Source organism: Dicentrarchus labrax, unplaced genomic scaffold (assembly GCF_905237075.1).
Source record: "Dicentrarchus labrax unplaced genomic scaffold, dlabrax2021, whole genome shotgun sequence".
Classification (NCBI taxonomy): domain Eukaryota; kingdom Metazoa; phylum Chordata; class Actinopteri; family Moronidae; genus Dicentrarchus; species Dicentrarchus labrax.
Genome location: NW_026136713.1, coordinates 23,898,222 through 23,904,221, shown reverse-complemented (window position 1 = coordinate 23,904,221; position 6,000 = coordinate 23,898,222).

Here is a 6,000-nt window from a genome sequence, read left to right as displayed (position 1 = left end):
TCAGATCGCTCGCAGTTTGTACATGTTAACAATGAATCTTCAATAAATACTACAGTTAGTCATGGAGTTCCACAAGGTTCTGTACTTGGACCAATACTATTTACTTTATATATGCTCCCTTTAGGCAACATTATTAGGAATCACTCCATTAACTTTCACTGTTATGCAGATGATACGCAGTTATATCTATAAATCAAGCCCAATGAAATTAATCAATTATCTAAATTACAAACATGTCTCAAGGACATAAAATCCTGGATGACCTGCAGTTTTCTGATCTTAAACTCAGAAAAAAACGAAATTCTTCTACTTTGCCCCAAAAACCTTAGAGACTCACTGTCTAAAGATATAGTTACTCTAGATGGCATTACCTTGGCCTCTAGCACCACTGTCAGGAATCTTGGAGTTATCTTTGATCAGGACATGTCATTCAATTCCCACATAAAGCAGACCTCTAGGACTGCCTTCTTTCATTTACGTAATATTAGAAAAATTAGACACATCCTATCACAGACAGATGCAGAAAAACTAATTGGATAATCTGGATTACTGCAACTCTTTATTATCAGGCTGCCCCAATAAGTCCATTAAGATGCTCCAATTAATTCAGAACGCTGCAGCACGAGTACTGACAGGAACTAGAAAAAGAGATCACATCTCTCCTGTACTAGCTACTCTGCATTGGCTCCCTGTAAAATGTAGAATAGAATTTAAAATCCTCCTCCTCACCTATAAAGCTCTTCATGGTCAGGCCCCTTCATATCTTTAAGAGCTCATAGTACCCTATTACCCCTCTAGAACACTACGTTCTCTGAAGGCCTAATCTATCCAGATAAAAGTTTGTAGTATTTGTAGAGTGTGGAACCTCTCATTGCAAGGCACAGTCCAGAGACAATATGAACAATATAGAGGCCCCTCCCACCACCACATAGCCTAACAAATGGACAGGCACACTGCTGCGTCGCATGGCTGCACCACTGCCGCACATGGACGCACAGTGACCAGCGCGGTAGAAAGAGTGCACACTAACGCTGGTCCCAGCGCTATTCTCACCAGCCCCACTACTTCTACAACATCCATTAGCTTCCCTACTGATACTACGATCATTCGTGTATCATTTCCACTCCCACCTATGTTGGGCAAAGGGTTGTGTGTTTGTGCTTGTGTGTTTTCCTTGCTTTGCCCGGCAGCACCATTGCTATGCAAAGATGCACCGTGACTAGCACGCTCACTAATCGACCGACTGTCATCTCCCAAAGGTAGATTTTCCCAGAATCAGGATCAGCGAATAGGAGACCCATCACTTCCCTAAGCGTCAACCTTTTGCTTGTCATTTTCGTTTATTTCGTCTCAATAACTCCTAAATCCAGCAATACCGCTTCAGCATAAATAGCGCCCTGGCACACTATTTCCGGTTTCTCACCCAACAGTTTGGACGGGACTTCCTCGAACATTTTGCATTGAAGCATGACGTATTTCGGAGCTATGGTCTAAGTACGGGATGTCTGCCAACTAGTGGAGGAGAGTATGAACGAGATATAACACTGTATTAGGAGAAAACAGCTGTTTTATTCAGTACCGCGTCGTGTTGCAATTTTGCGACTTGGGCACTTAAAGGGTTAATGCAATGCAACTTCACAGACAGAGAGACAGACAGACAGAGGCACACAGCAACAACAGTACCAACAACTACACTAATAGTAGTGACTGATGATGATGAACATAAGGAAGACGATGACGACGACAACAGCAACGATGGGAGACAATGAGCAGTGACAATAGTTATAATAGTAACTGTAGTAATAATAATATTAATAAAAATAATAATAATAATAACAATAATATCAGTAATATTAGCAATGGCAGTCAAGCAGGACCATGGCAGGAGGCTCCACCAGGATCCATAAGAACCTGCGAGACGAGAAAGCAAGTTAGTAACATGCATTAATGGAACATGAATGAGTGCAGAAAGAGAGAGGAAGAGAGGAGCTCAGTGCACCATGGGAAATCCCCCGATAGTCTAGGCCTATAGCAGCATAACTAAGGGATGGTTCAGGACTCACCTGATCCAGCCCTAACTATAAGCTTTATCAAAGAGGAATGTCTTAAGCCTACTCTTGAATGTGGTGAGGGTGTCTGCCTCCCGAACCACAACTGGAAGCTGGTTCCACAGGAGAGGAGCTTGGTAACTGAAGGCTCTGGCTCCTGTTCTACTTTTAGAGACTATAGGAACCACAAGTAGCCCAGCATTCACAGAACGTAGTGTTCTAGAGGGGTAATAGGGTACTATGAGCTCTTTAAGATATGAAGGGGCCTGACCATGAAGAGCTTTATAGGTGAGGAGGATTTTTACAGGGAGCCAGTGCAGAGAAGCTAGACACAAAACTACCTTTTCTTTAAATCCCAACTGATTTAAATCTCCCTTTGAAAGGTTTTAATATTTACATTAGAATATTTAGTTTGATATATTGCTTATGTATGAAATATTAATAAACAGTTTTATTTCTTCAGAAACTTAAAGATTTAAACAAACATTTCTTTCTTTCTACGTAAACCTGACAAACATTTCAATAAAAATCTAACTCAGTTACTGCAGCTCTCTCTCTCTGTGTCTCTCTCTCTCTCTCTCTCTCTCTCTCTCTCTCTCTCTCTGTTGCTCTGTCTCTCTCTCTCTTTCTCTCTCTCACTCTGTCTCTCTCTGTCTCTGTCTCTCTCTCTATGTCTCTCGCTCTGTCTCTCTCTCTCTCTCTCTCTCTCTCTGTCTCTCTGTCTCTGTCTCTCTCTGTATCTCTCTCTCTCTCCCTCTCCTCTTCCTCGGTGTCTCTCGTCCGTCGTGGCGCTCTCAGTAAAATGACATTTAGAGCAGCAGGGTGAGAAAAGCAATCTGCCATCCCTCCCTGGAGAGAGAGAGAAGATGTAAATGTAAAAATGAGTGGAATAAAAGGAGAGACGGAAGGGGGGAGTGAGGCTGAGAGAGGTGGGGAGGAGAGATGGTGGGGGGTTGAGAGAGGTGGGAGGAGGGTGAGAGGCGGGAAGGGTGAGGGGTGCAGGGTGAGAAGGGTGGAGGGAAGAGAGGGGAGGAGGGGGGAGAGGGGAGAAAGGGGAGAGGGGAGGAGAGGAAGAGTGGGAGAGAGAGGTGGGGGGGAGATAGAGGAGGAGGGGGGAGAGAGGGGAGGAGGGTTTTTCTTTCCCTCCAGAAACATCTTGTATCGTCCTGATGGATGTGAGTGTGTCCGTCCCTTCAAACACACATAAACACATTCAGAGACAAACTCACAATAATAAAGCTCTTTGATTCTAATCTTAGTTTTAATCTTCGCATTAGAAACATAACTAACAAACACAGAGTGAAACCAGAGTGAAACCTGAGTGAAACCAGACTGCAGCCAGACTGCAACCAGAGAGCAACCAGAATGAAACCAGAGTTAAACCAGAGTGCAACCAGAGTGAAACCAGAGTGAAACCAGACAGCAGCCGTTGTTTGTATTATCTGCAGGATGGACACTGTAATATAGCTCAGGTACAGTTACTACCAAACTCAGCTCACGTGTGTTGACAATCCTAAAGTCTCCACATCGGCTACCTGTGTACTTCAGAGTCCATTTTAAGGTCCTTTTATTGGTTCATAAATGGTCCTAGTCCTACTTGTTGATCAGATTTTACAGTGTGAACCCCCTAGAACTGTTTGAATGTTCTCCTGTTCAGGTTCTCCGGTTCCCTTGGCTTCATTGGAGACTCTGAAGTAACAGAATCTGGATCCATATCTGATCAGCACTGCCTAGTTTGACAGTTTGATCTGAGTTTGGTGCGTTGAGCTGGACGGACTCACTAAGAATGAGCTGTCAATCACAAGGTAGCCCCGCACTAAAGCATTCCCTGCTTTATGGTCTGTTTTACTCTAAATGGGACTATCATTACTCTTATTGGGTTTTGTTGCAGTTGCAGTGGCGTGTTGAGTGTGGTTGTGTCAGCTCTCTACCGCTGACAGAGACAGACAGCGGAGAGACCCGACAATGGCGGTACTTTGCATGAAAGCGTGAGTAAAAACAACTGCGTGACAGCTGACATAAACAGCACATCAGATCAATAAAACTCATTATAGCCAATACTGATCAGTTAAATATGCCTTGATTGATCAGTTTGGGAATCCCTTTATAGAAAACGTTTTAATATAATGTTCATTTTAAGGATGTTGATTATTATTATAAGTCTTTATCTGTCGCATTGTGAGGACGTTACTGAGGTAACAGATTATAACAGATTATTATTAAAGCAGAACACTGCGTGGTCACTGCCGGGTATATTATAACATATAACATATAGAACATATAGGTCAGGTGTTTAGGGGCAGTTTAATAAGGAAATGTTACAGTTTTAAATATTAATGCTCGTCATTGGGGGAAGACAGCGATGCTGGAACTTCAGGCAGTTTAACCTCAGTGTGTTTCTGCTGTAAAGGACACCAACAGGACATCTATGTGTGTGTGTGTGTGTGTGTGTTTTAATAGGACATGACAGCGCTGTGGATGTGGATGATGTTAAACTGTCAGCAGTGAACTGATTGGCCAGCTGTCGGCTAACGTTGCTAACAGCCCAGAGGGGCCGGACTCACTTCTCTGCAGGATTCTCAGAACCTGCTTTATAATTAATTTTACCTCCATTCAAACCCCAGGATCCAGTTTCTTCCTCTGACACTCTGACCGCGGTCTGAAAATAATAAATGCTCTGATATTCACAGATTATACAAACGCTTCTGCTCAGGGACGTCACTATATCGTAAATATATAGTCAATACTCAAACCAGAGACATCTTTCCACTCTTGACACAAACCCTGCTTTATTAAAATATTACAACAGTCTTCAAGTAATAAAGAAAAACCAAAAAGCTGTTAGTTCTATTGATTTGAAGGAATCAAGGTAATTTATCATTATCATACTGCATTATATTATATTTATACGGGCTGTATCATCAAATACACATAAAACGAGAAAAACATCAAATTCATAGAATAAAATAAAAGATAAATAAAATATAATAATGTATATGTACAGTTAGTTATATACATGTATAGAGGAAAACATTGTGCGTCATTAGCACTAATATCATCGATGTACACAGGGTCGTCCTGCTCTCGTCCTGACCTCTGTCTGAGAGGATCACAGCCAGCCAGTCCTCGAGGATCCAGGATGTTGGTGGATCAGGTCTCTGTCAGTCTCTGATTTCCTGTTGTTTGTCAACCTGACGGACATTATCCAGGAGCAGCCTCAAGTCCTGTCTTAAGACCAGCATGGCTCTTATCGGGGTCTCTTCCTCTCCTCTTCACCTCGCCGTGGCCTGGACCCGTCTGGTCAATCTGGCCAGGTGGATTGTCCTCAAGCTCAGCTGCTCTTCAATCCAAACTAGTTCAGTCAGACCACAAGGTCAAGCTCAGCTCTCCATTCCAGCTACATCAGCTGATCACAGCTAGTCGTAAACACACATCAGCTGATTCTGAAACAATAACTCATCATTTTGAAATAATAACTCATAATTTTGATAGAAATTCCAGTAACAGTTTTATGGTTTTCTGGAGCTTTCACTGCAGCCGTCTTCGACATGTAGTTGGAATACTTGTATGCATATACGCAGCTCCTGCTCTACGGGACTTACAGTGCTGTAGAAGAACGAGTATCGCCATGTTTGGTACCGAAGCATCGGTTCTTGTTGAATGCATTGAGCAGACTCCTGTAAGTGTGATATTACACTAGCAGAATGTTTCAGGTGTGAATAAAACAGCTCTTGAAGATGTGATTGTGTTGTAGGGACATTGTTTCCTCTCATCTTTGCTGTGTGGAAATCAAAGAGAAACTAAATGTTTCCTTTGGGGAAATAAAACTCCAAAATCAGCATTTTGTTTTCCCTCAGCTCCTCCCTGATATGTACCACATTTATTTCATTATATTCCTCCGTTGTTCTTCGTTGTGGCTTCCTCCTTTCATGTGTTGCTGTCAGATTAGACG